This window comes from Macaca mulatta, chromosome 11 (genome assembly GCF_049350105.2).
Source record: "Macaca mulatta isolate MMU2019108-1 chromosome 11, T2T-MMU8v2.0, whole genome shotgun sequence".
Taxonomy (NCBI): Eukaryota; Metazoa; Chordata; class Mammalia; order Primates; family Cercopithecidae; genus Macaca; species Macaca mulatta.
In genome coordinates this window covers 73,895,789-73,913,707 of record NC_133416.1, presented here as the reverse complement: position 1 = coordinate 73,913,707, position 17,919 = coordinate 73,895,789, and the positions used below count along the sequence as shown (strand labels likewise).

Genomic DNA, 17,919 nt, shown 5'->3' with positions numbered 1-17,919 from the left:
CCAATTTATACACCTTTCCCCTACCCTAAGAAGGAAATGGAGTTTCATTTCTGATTATCTGTTTTAAAACCTTCTTCATGCAGCCTCCTGTTTTGAATTAAGTTATACAGCTTTCTCTCCAATACCTGTGTCTTCTACCTCAGTGATGCTTTGCTTTAGTTTGCCTTGGACAGACTCTGGATATACCAAATTCATACCTGTTGTTCTTGCATAATTATGATTAGTGCTCCTTTCATTTTCAATTTGTCCTAGGGTAGAGGGAGATGAAAAAACTTCTAAAATTAGATTGTGGAGATGTTTGCAGAACTCTATGAGTGTAATAAGAAAACATTGTGTACACTTTCCTTGGGTAAATTTTTTGATATATGAACTATATCTCAATAAAGCTGTTTTGATGATTTTTTCCAGTTTGGATGATAAGTTATGTGGTCATTCTACGTAATCAGTTTCTGCCAACTGCAAATAAGTTATTTTTAAAAGGACAGAAAGACACCTAAATAGCTTTGGCTGCTTCATTTGGAAAAACAAAAACAGACTTCCCCTGGCATAGTTTTTGAAGCATTTGCTAGCAAGAGACGCCATTCAAAGCCAAGGAAAATTGATTGTGCTACCCCAATCAATTAAGCTACTCTTTTGAAAGGGGAACTCTTCCACTCGCATTGAGTTTGTTTTATAATTTACCAAACATTAAGACAACTTTTAAAGTAAATATACCTTATAAATGTTACCACGAGACAGAATATTTTAATTAAAACTATGGTATCGCTGGGTAACAAACTTCCCTAGAACTCAGTGGTGAACAATAATCATTTTATCGTGCTCTTGGCTTTTATGGGTCAGGGATTCAGATGGAGCACAGCGGACAGTTTGCCAGCTCCACACTGTATTCTAGTTGAGCTAGAATACCTATATGTGGCTTCTCTGCATGGACTAGTTTGGGCTTTCTCACAGTATGACAGCTGGGTTCCAAGACAGAGCATTCCAAAAGAGCAAAGTGGTAGTGCATGGCATTTCATGATCTGGCCTTGAAAGTCACATAAAGACACTTTTGCCATCCTCTGTTGATCAAGTCCCAAAATTCGGCCCAGATTCAAAGGAAGAGGATATAGACCTCATCACTCAATGGGAGGGGTTTCAAGATGACACTGTAAACAGTACATGGGAGACATTGTGGGATGCTGCTTTGGAAAGTATGCCTTTCCTTTCATCTGGATTTTCTCTTTCCTCCATTGCTGCTGTTCCTGTCCTGATTAATTTTGATTCCACTCCAAGCAGTTTCTTCTCAGTATGGGGTCCTGTCCTGAAAGGGAGCCCGCCTGGTCAGATTCAAGAATTCACAAGGGCAAGACTGCTACAGACATGGCCCCTTGGGCCTTGCTGTGAGCCCATGGCCTTCACTGGCTTTGACTTGGGTATTTTCAACCACTGTTACCAAACTGGCATGTGGCACTCTCTAGTGAACACCTGCTGACTATTTGGAGGTTCTCCTGTTCTCACATCCATCAGATGCCTGTTGGCTTCTCTCTGCTTTCTCTTGCACAAACACTGATATTGCTCTTCTTGATAGCTTGTCCTCACTTGCTTATAGTTTGGAGTTTGTGAGATACATCATCTCCTGGTTTGATGTATGTGTTGTCCTTAGGGTTCTGACCACCTAGTTGCTCTGTTTTTATGTGGGGACTTGGGAAAACCTCAAATTATGCTGCCACTACCACCACCACCACCACCATCTTACCCAAGTATACCCGGAATAAAGTCCCACTCCACATCTCCTGCTCCTTCCCTGCCTCCTGACGCATTCACCACACTAATTTTTGTGTTCTTTAACTTTGCTTTAGGGCCTTTCAACTAGAATGTACTTCTTGAATATAGTCATATGGCTGACTGCTTCTTAGTATGCAAATATCATTTTAAATGCCATGTCCTCAGACTTGACCTTCCTGTCTACAGTAGCTTTCCCGTCATTCTCTACCACATTGTTCCATTTTATTTTCACTACTGCACGTATTTATGTGATATTACTTGTTTACTGGGTCCCCCCAAAACACTATTATGTATGGAATGTTGTCTGTCTCGTTCAACACTGTATTCTCAGTACCTGTTACATAGATGTTCAATAAATGTTAGTAGGTTGAATGAAGGAATGAAAAGTGAATTGACTAATCAAGGTTTCCTGATTGTATAACTATCATTATGATCTCTAAGTTGCTTTGTCTTGTGAACCTCAGCTTACTAAGAAGTGTTTCCATATTTAATATGCTTTGATATGGTAAACTTTGACATTCATGAGGAATATGCCCAGAAGGTCTTCTTGTATCCACAAATTCACCAGTATTATAACAAAATCTCCCATATAAAATGCAGTAAAGTGTAGCTGAAACATATAAGTGACTCTTAATGTTTTTTGTTAATACAGAACTAAAATCATTTCTAAAGCCATTAAAATAAATTCAGCCACTAAAATAAATGCTACACTACATTACACATGATTTTTATTTTCAAGAGGTTCTTATTATTCTCTTTGATTTCCTATGCTTTGGCAGATAGTAAAGTCCAGCTTAATTTGAAAACCTACCATATTGACCTGGAATAGGAAAGACAGACTGTCCTTGGGCAACTTAAATCTGATTTCACTTTTTCTCCTTGAAATTATATGTTAACAAAGACATTTTCCTGACATATAGCACTTCATCTTTATTGAACAGGTTTTCTGGTTTCTCCATCTTTTCTTTGAATTTCTCTTTTTGGGGAAAAATGCTCCCAAAGCTATGTGGCCAGCTAATGTGTTCTCCTCTTAATCTCACATTAACGGGATAGAGTTGTTCCTCACATTTTCAAATTGACTTTGGCTAGAGGTGAGGTCAGTTCAGGCTTCTCCTTCATATCTTGATCACCTGTCACATCTGGACCTTGTTGGTCCAAGCTCCACAGCTTTCCATTGATTTCCCCTTTCCCTTTCCTATCTCTACTAAAATTTTCACTACTGAGCAATTTTGCACCTATTGAATATATTGGACTGTTTACATATAGAGATATGGTGTCTTAGTTGGAACACCCCCAGCACTGCACTGAAAATTAAATTATTCATTTCTTCATTTGACTCCAGTTTGTGTTTTTCTGTGCAAAGTTTGTTTCTTTATAGGATGTTTTTACTTTTTTTTTTTTGTCATAGGTAGCACAGGCTGCACAAACATGCAGAAAAACTACACTGTCTTACTGCTTGCTTGGTGGTAGGGCTCATGGTTTAATAGTAGCTTTATACACTATTTCCTCTGGAAACAAATCCAGCACTGTACCATTATATGGTATAAGTTTATGTACGAAGTATCTTATATGCATTTATCTCCTTTAATTTCCACTATAATCTTGTAGGGGATCATATCCCCGTTTACTGGCAAAGGAAACTAAGACTCAGAGAAGTTAAGTAAAAGCAAAGCTGGTTTTTAGTTCATGACTGCCTGTCTATCTAACTTCAGAGTCTTTTTGACACTTTTAATATTATGTCTATGTGTGTATGTAAACTTTATTTTTGGAGAGATAGTGTTATTGTACAATAGAAATACGATACAAATCACAAATCCAAGCTGCATATATGATTTTATATTCTACTGTAGCCGCATTTTAAAAAGCCAAAAGAAACAGGTGAAATTAACTTTAATTATGTATTTTATTATACCAGTATATTGCAATTAGTACAATTTTACTATGCAATCAACATAAAAATTATTAGGTGTTTTGCTTTCTTTATACTATTCTTCAAAATTTGGTGTATATTTTACATTTACATTTTGATGTGGACTAGCATGTTTCAAGTGCTCATTAGCTATGAGTAGCTAGTGGCTACTATAATGGATTACACTGAGAGAGGGCGGGAAGGAGGGAGAAAGAAAGCAGTAACATATAATAGGGTAAACACTGGCAAATAAGACTTCCTGTATGTCTGTATGCTTCTGATCTTCCCTTCCTTAGTCTTTCTTCTCAAAGTCAAACACAATTTCTTACATACGTTTTGGAGTTATTCTATACGCAGGTAAAGTGTGTGTTCATGTTTGTGTGTATGTACGCATACATGTGCATCTGCATGTATGTGTACGTGTATGTGTGGTCCATTCAATTCAACAAATGCTATTGACAACTTACTATGTGCCACACACTTTTCTTGGGACTTGGTTACATCAGTAAACGGAACTGTTCAACACCCCTGCCTTCAAAGACTATATTTTAGAGGCAAGAGATAGATGATAAACATCTAAGTAAGTAAATTATAGCAAGTGTATTAGAAAGTCATAGGTACTGTGAATAAAAAGAAAAAGAAAAATTATGTGTTGGGGGGGGCAGTGTCCATCGCAAGTAGGGTGCTCAGAGTAGACCTCATTAAGAAGATGAGATTTGCTCAATGTCTTGAAGGAGGCAAGGGGGTTAGTTACAGTTAAATCTCAGGGGGAAGGATGTTCCAAGCAGGAGGAGGGCAGTGCCAAGGCCAAGTTGGGAGGGTACCTGGCACATTTGAGGAGCAGAAAACCAGTGTGGCTGGAGTAAGGCAAGAGAGGGGAACACAGCGTGAGTGAGGTCAGGGTGGGGAGTGCGGCAGATCCTGTGTAGCTTTGTCACTTTGTTGCACTTTCAAGGCTCCTCCCACCGCTGAGGCTTTTATTCTGAGTGTAAGAAGGTCTGCTTTGTTCTGATTAGCAGCCACAAAGCATCCTGTGGTACCGAGGATGTATTTACCAGTCTTCTCTTGAGATGGATACTTACGTTGTTTCTGACCTGTTTTTATCAGAACTACAAGACCGTGTATATATCCTGGAATCAGCATATCTTGGCACATGTGTGTGATCTTATGTGCAGGATAAATTCCTAGTAATGACAGCTAGGATGTCTGTTTTTAATTTTTCTAGATAATGCCAAGTTGCCTCTGAAAAAGCTGTACAAATGTATGTGATCCACAGTGTTTGAGAGCGATTGTTTTCCTGTTATCACTATGGCATTTGGTCAACAATTTTACTTTTGCCAATCTAATAAGTAAAAGTGTTCTCCTATGGCATACTTTGAGCAGTCTTTCTGCACTCTAAATTATAAATAATGTGGATTCTACCCCACTCTTCCTCTTCTCTGGGATGTCAAATGGATTTGCACTTTACGGCAGTTATAGCAAATATTGCTCTGTATTTACTTGTGCATGTCCTTGTGTTCCACTCTTTATTATAAGCTTCTCGAGAGCAAGGCTAACCTCTTATTTTTTTACACCCTCCCCCTTTGACTAGAACTTTGCTTAATTCTGTTTGAATTATGCTATATAATCCTATGTCATGACTTTACTAATTAAAGTTATTGTTATTCAGTGATTATTCAACTGTCAGCGAAAGTCTTTGATTTATTGTATTACCCACTCTTGACTGCTAGCTGAGAACAAGTACGTATTCTATCTTTAGTGTTCAGGATAGAAATAGTCAATTTGTTCTCTTATTTCTAATCCCTAAAGTAAGCATTTCTTTAAATATACAAAAACCTGAGTAGGACTGAATTGGATACCTATGTAGGTGACAGTAAATACAGTTAAACCAGGTTCCTGTCGCTTTATTTGCTTCTATTTGTTTTGTCTTCTTGAAACTGAGCAGCAGTTTTTGGCCTGTAGCCTTGGGCATCTGGCTGCTGAGGCCATTAGGCCATTGACTATACCATCACTTAGTTTTCAGAATCTTTGAAATGTGATTTGAAAATGGATTTGGACAGAGGAGTGTGTGCTGGGTCAGGAGGCTGAGCAGCCTTTCCTAGGCTGTGTTTCCCAGAACATGTGGGTCCCTGGAGATAGTGACAAATGTTCCATTTTGGAAATGCTATACTGCATCTCCCTCCTCCTTGCACATAAGCATATTAAGGGTTTTGAGAAGCCCTGCGGGAAAGAAAACTCTTTATTCCAGTGTTTCTCAAATTGATTTGACCACAGAAAACCTTTTTTCCCCCCTAGTAACACCTATCAGTGTATCACAGAATATCAATTTTCTGTACAGTAGAGTTGGAGAAAAGAGCAGTTGTTTTTTCTCTGCTTTTTATACCAATAGAGGTAAATTATATAACTTTATCAATATTATTAAATATATTTAAAATTTTTACCTTCATCAAATGAAAGGTCGCTGTCCAGTTACAGGCTAGTTTATAGCTGATTGACCGCAGAAATAGGTCACAGATGAAGTGAACATTTTTGTTTAGGGATCTATTTTGTAATAGATTCCATCCTAGAACTAGTTAGGTTAAAGCTAACATGAGAGTTTAGGAACAAGTTTAAGCCTGAAAATTGACAAATGAAGATAATTTTAAAAAACCAGACCCAGCTATTAATTTCCTCTAGCTATATAACATTTTCAGATACCTGAAACATGGCCAGGGGAGTATGTCTACAACTTCTATCTGTGTTGTCAAAGATGCCAACTGATGACTTTTCTTACGTGTAAAATTATGGAGATGTATTTAACAGACACTGTCAACTTTAATCTGCACATAGAAATTCTTAATTGTCCCAACCCCCTTTTTTCAGCTTGTTTTTCAGGCTTTCTAATGCATTCACCTTCTTCCTCTTCTCTCTCTTCCCTCTCTGTGCTCCTTAAAAACATCCACTAGGCTGGCAATTAGGGGCTGAGCACAGATGCATCCTTTAATTTAATTTCACATTCCATCATCTGAAACATGACCAAGTGTGTCTGCTTATGGCCTTCAGAGTGCTGGGAAATCAATATGTTAATTTACCTCCATCTTTCCAAATCATCTTTGCGAGAGAGCAAGCACCTGTGAAATGAGAGGCTTGCACTGGGGAGGGGGTGATTCTGTGTAAGAGACATAGCCCCAAGTACCTGTATTCTCACCCTCCCCCTCTTTGTTAATAAGCTGTATTCTAAAGTATATTATCCAATTGACTATTCAGAACTTTGAATACTGTTTGTTTTCCTGATGAAAACTTGTTTATGGTCATTAGTATTCTAAGCCAGCCCTTAAAACCCCATGGACTTCAGTGTATCGAAAGCATTCTCCAAACAGTACACTGAGGCTGCAGTAGTACAAGTGTATCTCCAGTCCCACTCTATCTTACTGGAATGATATTTCCATTAGTGCAGCCTATGGTTGCATTTCTTTTTATCATCCAGGTCATATTGTTGACTCATAGTTCGCTTGTGGTAAAATGAAATCTCCAAAGTTTTTTCTATATCAAAGGCTCCAAAGTTAGGGCTACACCTCCCCACTTTCTTAGGCCTGTGCTTATTAATAATGTTTTACATTATTAATACAAGTGTGTCCCTGTTACATTCCATTCTTTTGGATTTTGTCTTACTGTTCATGCAAGTTGAGTGCTTTATTAATCTTCATTAAGTCACTGTGTAACACATTAACTTTAATTCAGTTATGTCACATTCATATTGGGTTGAGTTTATTTCTGTCTTTATATAAACTGTAGATAGAACTATTGGGCGTGACAACTTTAAGAGCTTTGGTTTTCAGAGCATTTTCATAAGAAAACATGGTCTTGGTTGAGCCTCCCTCAGACCTTGGGAGGTAGAGTGAGCCTGTTAATGATGTTAATGAATTCCATTTCTATGTGTGGCAAACTAGAGGCAGTAAGATTGTTCTCTAGTCACATACTGAGTATATGGTGGCCCTGAAAGCCACTTTTCAAGCATTTGGCCTTGTCCTTTTTCTACTACAGGTCAATATCTCATTGAATTTATTCTCAAATATACTGTTCCCCATTTTTGAACTTTGATACATTTTTTTTAACTCCCATCTTCTAGCACCATTCAGGTTTACCATGACTGTGCAGAGATTAACCACAGCAGTTCTTGGATCTTCATCATTTGTATCTTTTGATGTAAACCATTGGGTCTGAAGTCTTGAGTCCACTTAAACTAAAGCACTAAGAGCTGCCTCATAGTATAGTTTTGCGTATTATGCTTTCTTTGATAAAGAAAAGACATGCCAAAAAGTTTAGTACTTCTGTTTGCTTTTGATATTTTCTTAACATTACAGCAGTTAACCCCCATCCCCACAAAACAAAAGCAGTGATTTGGTTTTCTTTTCTTTTTGTTTTTATTATTATACTTTAAGTTCTGAGATACATGTGCAGAATGTGCAGGTTTGTTACATAGGTATACATGCACCATGGTGGTTTGCTGCACCGATCAACCTGTCGTCTACATTAGGTATTTCTGCTAATGCTGTCACTCCCCTAGCCCCCTACCCCCTGACAGGCTCTGGTGTGTGATGATCCCCTCCCTGTGTCCATGTGTTCTCATTGTTCAACTTCCACTTATGAGTAAGAACATGTGGTGTTTGGTTTTCTGTTCCTGTGTTAGTTTGCTAAGAATGATGGTTTCCAGCTTCACACAGTGTGGCAATTCCTCAAGGACCTAGAACCAGAAATACCATCTGACCCATCAATCCCATTACTGGGTATATACCCACCCAAAGGATTATAAATCATTCTACTGTAAAGACACATGCGCAGGTATGTTTATTGCAGCACTGTTCACAATAGCAAAGACTTGGAACCAACCCAAGTGCCCATCAATGATTTGGTTGTTTTCTTTGTTCTTGCAAAGACCAGACATAACATCATTAACCTCAACTTCCAAAGTTCCCACTGACCTGAAGGTAAACGGGGACCTCAGCAACTACCAAAATGTCATTTCTCAGGTCTGCCTCCCGTTACCCATTCCATTTTGTGGACCCCTACCCACCACTGACAGAATTGCAGAATTCTTCCTCCTCTTGAATTTCCTTAACAGACAAGCACTCCAGCTTGTTTTGGAAGTCCTTTGTCCACTTGGTGTAGGAAGTTTCATTTTCCCAGCTGCCACATTTGGGGGAAGGTTTCCTCTCTTATATCTTGCCACTCTTGATTGTCTGAGGCATGGCTACCAACTTGTGCTCAGGCCTAATTTGGGCCTCCAGTGGGTTTCAATAATCAGTCTAAATGATAAAAGCTCTTTCCCTCCCATTTGTGCTACACTTTGCCTATAGTGCTATACTTTGCCTATATTGTGCTATACTTTGCCTATACTTTGTGCTCACCAAAGCCTAAGGGGCTTTAAAGAAGGAATGCTTTTCTATCTCCAATCCCCAGAATTATGCACAAGCCTGGATGGTGGGGGTAACACATACCAGTGAACCCAAAATTAGGTGCCCCTCTAACCTGAGGCCTTTACCTTTTCAAGTCTTTTAGTGATAGCAGGTTTTTCCCTCAGCATGTGTTATTTTGGTGGTGGTTTCTCACCCCTCTGTTAAAGACATACCCCAAAAACCCTTCAAAATGCCCAGCTGTGGCTGAAGCTTGGCACCAACAGGATTGATGCTCTCAATCATGGACCCCACCAATAAAATGTGTTGCTTTCAGGAATTTTCCAAAGAATATGGGTTATTTGGGGTTTTAGCTCCCTGCACTGTCCTTTGGGATTACATTTTAGTATTCTTTCTTGATTATATGACAATTCCTCTGTGTTTTATAACTTCTCATTTAAGATCTAAACACACCCAGGAGTCCCTTGCTTAATTACTGTCTATTGAAAGTCAGATGAGGATGGGATGGAGAGCTCTAGCTCTGAACATCACAGGACCACGTTTACATTCTGGCACTGCCATCTATGAGCACATGACCATGGACAAATAACTGAAATCACTAAGCCTTAATTCCCTAAACTATAAAATGGGGATATCTTACCTATCTCATGGGGCTGTTAGAGGACCAAATGAGATAACCATGTAGAATACCTGCACAGCATCTAGAATACAAGTTCTCCATAAGTCTTGGCTATTTGCTTATCGCCATTATTATCACCATATTTATAATAATTTTCCTGTGGCCACTCGGTCCTTTTTATGAACCATTTGTATGTGCAGATCCTATTTTAATACGTTGAAAGCTTTTCCAGAGACCATGGCACTTGCAGTGAGCCTCCACAGATGTAGCCTCATTTAGACCTGAGACTTTTGGCTCTATGTGGCCCAAACCCTAAGGACTTAGACGCTTGTCAGAGTTAGTAAAATAACATTTCTTATTCACTACAGGCTTAAAGAACTTTCTTTCTTTCTAAACCAACAGCAGGAGACTCTCTGGCCTTGGGGTGGTAGGCTCTGAAAAGCCAGGTCATTTGTGTAACTCTGTGGATTTGAGTGAGCCTAAGAAGTGATTCGTTCCTGGGGACCTCTCTATGCTGGGATTGACCAAAAGTAAATTATCTCCAAGTCTCTTTGGACTGAAATGAACCCCAAATTTAATTCAGCCTTAATATATACCCTGTGGATCTATAGCAATAAACAATATATGGGCATTACTTTATGATGTACTCAGTGATTTGATTTTAATTTTATCATTGGCTTTATAAGAGTTGCTACATCTGTGTGTGTTATGTCTGTGTGCAAGGTCTTGTATGATTATGGCTCAAGATATACATTTAAATATAGTTGAGACTTAATGGTGCATTGTATTACTGTATTACAATTGAGTATTAGGTTGGAAAAATGTAATAATGAGAATAAGAGTATCATCATTAAAAACGAATTTCCTTTAAGAATTTTCTGAATTTAAGTGGGAGATTAAGCCTCCAAAAGGTAAAATGGGCTGTCTGAGTCTGAGTCTTTGACATGTCTCTGAATAATCAACTACAACACACAGGCCAACTGCTGAGGGTTTTTTTTCTTTTTTCTTTTCTTTTCTTTTCTTTTTTTGTTTTTTTGAGGCAGAATCTCACCCTGTAGCCCAGGTTGGAATGCAATGGCATGATCTCGGCTCACTGCAACCTCCGCCTCCTGGGTTCAAGCGATTCTCCTACCTCAGCCTCTCGAGTAGCTGGGGTTACAGGCACACCACCACACCTGGCTAACGTGTTGTATCTTTAGTAGAGATGGAGTTTCATCATGTTGGCCAGGCTGGTCTCGAACTCCTGACCTCATGATCCACCTGCCTCGGCCTCCCAAAGTGCTGGGATTACAGGTATGAGCCACTGCGCCCAGCCAGCTGCTAAGTTTTTACTTTGGGCTTGTCTGATAAAATAAGTGGAGGTTGCTGGTAGCATGAAATGGGGAGTATGCCTTATTTTATTTATAAATAAAAATGGGAGAAAATCCCCATGACAGTAAAGTTAAACAGATCCCTGACCCATTTGGCTTACCTGTTCAAGCTTCATTGCCCGTGTGGTCTTCAGTCCCCTGCTTGTGTCTGGCCACTTTACGGGCCTCTAATATTGGCCTGCCCCAGCTTCCCCAGGTGCTGACCCAGTGGTGACCATCAATCTGCTATTTCCCATAGTCATTTTTGAAAAGATAAAGTCTGTCCCATGATGTGCAAGACCTGAATCCTTTTCTTTTTATTGACAGAAATAACCCTCACAGAATAATCTTGGTCTTGATCAATCTACAAAAAATAAATTATTTGGGAGCACTTTTGTTGGTGAACTTCATACTGAATTATACTCTCTGTCCATGCACTCTTGAATTTTAGGTTCCCTGAACAGTAACTTAGTCTGAATTTGAAGTTTGACAGTCCTAAAGGACTGCTTTTGATATTGTTCATTTGGCTAGTTTTTTTTTTTTATTTATTTCATTCTTTATTCGGCATTTGCTGTGTCCACTATGTAATAATGAAAACAAAAACTCACATTTATCAAACGCTTGCTATATGCTAGGCACTGTGCCAATTGCTTTATATGTTTTAGTTCATTTCAATAATCCTTGAGGTAGGCTTTATTACTCCCATTTTATAGATGAGGAAATGGGGGTACAGGTGGTTAAATAATTTCCCCCAAAGCCACAACCTGGTGAGTGGCAGATCTGGGATAAAATGACATATTTGAATAGCTCCGACGCTTGTCCTTCAAACAAGTTACTAATTTTTAAATTATAAACTCATAAAATATTGTTCAGTTCCCTTATTATCTAGTTCTTATTAAACCTGAGAGTGTCAGCAAGGTGGGATGGGAAAGGAAACATCATCCTTTTCTAAAACTCTGTTATTTTTTGTGAGTTCAAGAGGTGTAGAGGTAGAAGTAGGTACAGCCAAAAAGACATTAAAAATATTGCAAAAAGACCATTGGTTGTTATAGTGAACTTGCTGGAAAGGGAGATTTTTTTCCCTCCTATATTCAGAACATTTGCAGCAATAAGAGAGATAACGAAGGGTGTGTTCTCAGAATACAGAGACTTTTCTCCATGACTGAGTTAATTTCTCAGACATGTGTTCTGAAAATGGTACCTGTGCCCTTGTCCCCTGGCCCACAGAATAATGCAGTGAAGATGCTTCACCACAGGGAATTCACTGTTGCTCACTTCTCATGTTGGGATCTGGTGGCCTTTTAATGCTTGAGTCATTTTGGTTATTAGGGGAGAATTGTTTCATAAGCATGCAGAAAGAGGAGGGAAAGCAGTGGTTCTCAAACTTCAGGGAGCATAATCACAGGGGGAGGAGGGTGGTGACATGAAGTTTAAAAGGCCTCACGTGGAGTAGGCCTCAGAGTCTCCATTTTCTCCAGGGGATGCCAATGGCAGTTGTCCAAGAAACACACTTTCAGAAAGGCTAAAGTTAAAAAAAAAAATTCAGTTGGAGAAAGATTCATACAGTGAATACCTTTGATGGAGGCAGTGATCCTCAAATATGGTCCCTCCACAGCATCCGTGTCACCTGGGAACTTGTTAGAAACACCAATCCAAACCTACTGCATCAGAAACTCTGGGGGTGGAGCCCACCCAGCTGCTCTTTAACAGAGCATGCAAGCTCATGCACAAGACCTGCTGGATTAGGGGAAGGCGAAGTGCTGTTGTAGAATCCCATACCATTGGTTCTCAAGAGTGGCTGCATATTGGAATTACCTGGGGAGGTTTAAACACTGGGTCACATGCTCAGAGATTCTGATGGAGTTGATCTGGGGTGTAGGCTGAGTACAGGAATTCTTTTAGAGGTCTCCCAGTTACTCTAATGTGCAGCAGTGTCCTCTGGGTCAGGTTACCTGAGTTTTTTTCACTCTGTTAGGTGAAAAATTATTTAAGCATTGCTTTTGTCCTCAGTCACCATTAATAAAATGCTACTGTATCAAGAAAAGGATAGATGTTATTGTGTATAACCAGTGTCTAGCTGACATGTTTATTTTACATGGTATATCCTTACCCTATGACCTGTGCATGGAAAAGGTAAATAATTTCCTCCATGCCATTGGGAAAATCAGAAAGGAAGTTGTAATAAGGACACATTGTCCCTGCCTTCACTCCTTCAGCCCGCTGGTGAGCCCATTGGGTCACACGCACTCTCACACGTTAACTTCCTCAATTCACTGAGGTGAATCATCTGTATTGGTAATTCTAGTCTTTATTGCCACGGAAGCAATTTGCAAGGTTGCAAGTTCCAGACAAGAAGATCTGTAGCATCTCCAGCTGCATGTGTTTGTATGTGAGCATGCATTTGTAGGCAGATACTTCAGTGATCCACAATTATATAACTTGGGAAAATGGTTGCCTGCTACACTGAGATTATATAAAATATTAATTTCAGTGAAGTTCATCAGAAAGTACCAGTAATTCTCCAATGGCATATGCTGGTGGGAGACATGCCTCCTCATTTTCCCAATGTTCCTCCTCTAAGCAGGAGCAAACAATATTAATCTGCTGCCCCGCCTCCATCTTCAATAAAATATAGACCAAGTAGAGCATTTAATCAGTGTCACTGAATGTATAGTTCTGTGACTCTAGCATTTCTCAAAGTGCTTCTTCAAGGACATAGAAGTTATTACTCATTGCTGGAGTGAATTGATTCTCCCTTTTATAAGCCTGCAGAATATACACATTTGACAGGAATTGCGTTGATTCTTAACCCTCCCCTCTTCCTATGAGGACTGTGGTTGTTTTAACAAGGCACCTTACAAATGAGTTGTTGTACCTTGATGTTGTTCAAAAGGGGAAGAACTAGAGACTATTATCTTGTTATAAGATACTGCCTTATTATGGCACCAAAACATGTATGTTATGTCCCTGGTGGACAAAGCTAAGGAGAGGCACACCAGCATCATGGCAGGGCCCTACATCTCAATTGAGTCATGTGTAAATAATTTGCTTGTCTTCTGCTTCAGTGATTATGTAATTTTATCTCGTGTTGGTTGCAGTTTTTCAGCCTACTGTGAGAAATTAGCCTGGTAGCCTATTAATACCGTCAAAAGTCAGTTATACTAATAAAAGCCTTTTTTTTTTTTTTTTTAAACACAGAGACAACCACTTGCTGGGAAGGCAAAATGATATGACTAACATTCTTCTTCAGCTTTTATTGGTTAGTTAGATCTATCAGAGAACACTAGTGCCTTTAATCCTATCTCAGACCTTTCAGTTGAAATAACTCTTTAAACATCCCAGCAAAGAGGGTATTGGTAATGAAAGTGGTTTTCTTTGTGGCTTTGTTTTTTTCCCAAGCCTCTTGTCCTCCTTAGATGCTTCTTTTGAGAACTCCCTGCTTTCTCCCCTCCTCCCCTCCTCCTCACTCTTCATACCTCAGAGGAGACATCTTGTTAAAGTACCTTTATTGAAAAACAATCTGAAATTTAAAGGTGCTTCTCTGTGGCAAAAAAAAAAAAAATAGTATTTTAAACTGAGTTTCCAAAGTAAATAAAATAAAAGTATTTATATTCAAAAGCTATCCAGTGGCTTTCTGAGATTTAAAGCTGATTAGATTGGTAGCAAGATTAAGGAAATTAATCCAGAAAATGACAAAAAATTCATTTCAGCTTTTATATAAATGCATTAAAACATTGTAGTATAGAGTTGTGAGTCTCCTGTTACTTAAAGACAAACCTAATTTATTTGTAATGGGTAGAAAATTCCAGTGGAAAAGGGGAAGTAGCAGTGAATCCCTTATCCATTTGTTCATTCTCTTATCCATAGGGAATGTTTGCTTAATGATGAATGGATTCTTCAGTAGGTATTACTGAAAACTTCACTTGCTGGGAATGTGTTTGTATCAACACTGAAGTGGAAAAAGCACGTTGGAATTCCAGTAAATAAAATCCGCAAATACGTTACTAACAAATTTATAATTTAATGAAAAGATTAGCTAGCCTTGGCCCTGACTGTTGATCTTTAAGTCAAGGTCTTGCTCGTAATGTGAGAACCTCCTGTACTGTTACTGAATGTCCCTACATGGAAGGCCACCCATGCAGAGCTCTTGCGAGTGTGTTTGGTTCCTCACAGGGCAGCCATGTGGAAGGAATCGGGGACCATGTAGGCCTGATACGAAGTGCTGAGAACATAAAGATCACCAAGGGCCAGTGTCTGCTCCCCAAGAGCTCACAGTCTGGTGGGGGACATAGTCATGTGACTTCAAAGTACGGTATGACAAATGCTTTAATGAAGGTGTGTGTGCCGTGTGCTGGCAAAGAGCAAGGAAGGGAATGCCAGCTGTCCCTGGAATACCAGCCACCTTCTAGAACAGTGATCACATGCACAGATCTGGAAGACCTGGGTGTGCGTTTATAGCAAGGCCAGGGGAGCCCCTGGAATGGAGGCCAGTCCTGGAAGGGACTTCTGACTCCCCAGATATCTCTCTGCCATTCCTGGTCAATATACGAAATTCAAGACCTGGAGCTTCAGCCCTTTGATTTGATATTTCAATTCTTGTTAAAAATATACTTTTCATGGGGCTAGTGTTTCGAGTTGTCAACAGTCACTTATATCACAGTGTGGATGAGCTTCAGATGTTTCCTCTGACCTTAATTTCATAGTGTAAGGAAAAAAACAAGAGCCACAGTGTAGTGAGTCCTAGAGGAGGATGGATCATAGGTGTAGAAAGTTAGATGGTGGTACCAGAATAGTCTTGAGCGGTCTACAAGTTCTGAAGATCAGCTGTGCCCACACACTATTTACTAAGGACATCCTATGTCTGCAGTCATTTCCACCTGGTTCATTCTCCTCCCAACTTCTTCCTACCTCCCCACCTTTTCTATTTCTGCCTCTTCTTCCAAATCCAGTCTATATTTCTTTCACTGAAATAGAGCAAGGATGGTGAGTTTTCACATCATTTATAAAAGAAAAATACTCCTTCAGCTTTACTTCTCAAGAGCTTCCTGCTCAACATCAATTCTACAAATTATTTGTTTCTAGTGGTTTTCCCTAAGGCAACATGAGAAAAAGTCAGCATGTTCCACAGTGGAGAAGCCATGTGAAGCTACCATGGAGTGTGAAGCAAGGAGCGGATGACCACTAGGAATGAGGATTAGCTGTCCCAACCCACAGATGAGAATTAGTCCCTCTTCATTCCCTTATGTGGAAGTCCACCATATCACACCCTTGGTTTTAAGTAAGATCTAATTTAAAAAAATAAAAACTGTGACAATTCCCCCGTTTCACTTGCATAGAGTAATACTTCAAAGGAAGAAGATCTTTTCTTCTAAAGAGGAGTCATTTCAAAGATTGTCATGAGTGCGAAGGATGATGAGAGCTTTGGCATCCAGAGCTCTCCATCTACAAGAGAGGCTGGAGGTGTTCAAATGAAGGCTAGAAACTCATTCAAAAAATATGCTTCCTGCAGTGGGTGCAGCATTGCCCTAAATGACTCCAAGGTTGTCTTCAACTTTGAGAGTTTCAGAATCTAGGAAATATCATCACCAGGCAGATGAACAGGCTGTGACTAAGGGCCTGTCCCATCATTGAGGAAGACCAAATGTGATTTCAATGAAGGGTACATATGTGGTGAGATAAGGAAATCTATCTCCTTTCTAGTTCTGCATTCTGTTGAAGCTGCAAGTAAATAAACTTATGAGAAAAAAAATATATATATATCTAAACTTTCTCATCTATCTAGTAAGGGTAATAATAGAGCCTACTTCATAAAGTTTTATAAGGATTCAATGAGCTAATTCACAAAAAGCGCTTAGAACAATGTCTGAAACATAGGAAGCACAAAATAAGAATTAGCTGTGATTAGTAATATTGTTGTTATTCTTATATTTTTTTACAGACTGCTTAAGCTGCCCTCCTTATCTGTAGGAGAACACAGCAGTAGCCTTGCAAAACACACAAGAGATAGGGGGCTTTGCTCAAATGCAGGTGACATTCTTTATGCCTGGTTACACTTTATCCCAACAGGAAAAAATATAAGAAAAAGAAAAAACACAAACTCCCTTTCCACCTCTTGTCCTTACAAATAACTGAATTTTAATAGGTCTTAATAAATATAAAACCTTCTAGAATGTAGCCATGATTTACAAATCATAGATGGGGTTTCAGTAATTGTAACCCATTAATTTGCTGTCAACTATTGGTGAACATCTTGCTATGAAGTAAACACCTTCCTGAAAAGTTGAGCGTAAATTTTGGTCAAAGGTCTTAGTATAAGTAAAATAATAACTTTTCCTCAGTAATGCTTTTCCTCATGGAAAGCTTCGTAAATGAAAAAGCAGTTTTCTGGCAGTTCAGTTGCCCTGAGGTTGCACTTGGCTGATATGAAACATGATGATCCAGTAGCTAAACCACATTAAGACAATTAATAGACGGCTGTGGCCTAGAGCCAAGGTAAAATAATGCTAGTTTCCTCTGTCTCTGGTATTCAAACTGGAGTTTACGTTCTTTATGTTGATCAGCTATTGGCCTCAGATTCTTTCTCATTGTTTTTCACTCTCTGGGCAGTTTTCTGTGACCAGGAACACAAATGGAACCTATTTTTCCAAATGATTGTTTATATCTAGTTTTGATTTGGACAGCCAAATGGCCCCTCTGCATGGTCCACATCACTCTTGCTGCTCTCGTTCACAGCTGTACAGCTTTCTTGTTCACAGCTCGCTCTTGGCACTTGGACTATGGACACAATGTCCCATGGCTGTCCATGGCAGGCTGCATTTGCCTTGTTAGGCAATGTCAGTGCTTGCTGTACCACTTTGTAATTTGTGTCACTTGAATACAAGTGGG

At 39.3% G+C, this 17,919-nt stretch overlaps 1 protein-coding gene across 5 annotated transcripts in view; it reads left to right on the top strand.

Annotated features, from left to right (window-relative positions):
- Nucleotides 1-17,919, top strand: part of GRIP1 (glutamate receptor interacting protein 1) — a 715,153-nt gene that overhangs the window by 289,405 nt on the left and 407,829 nt on the right. The gene's annotated exons all lie outside the window — the stretch shown is intronic.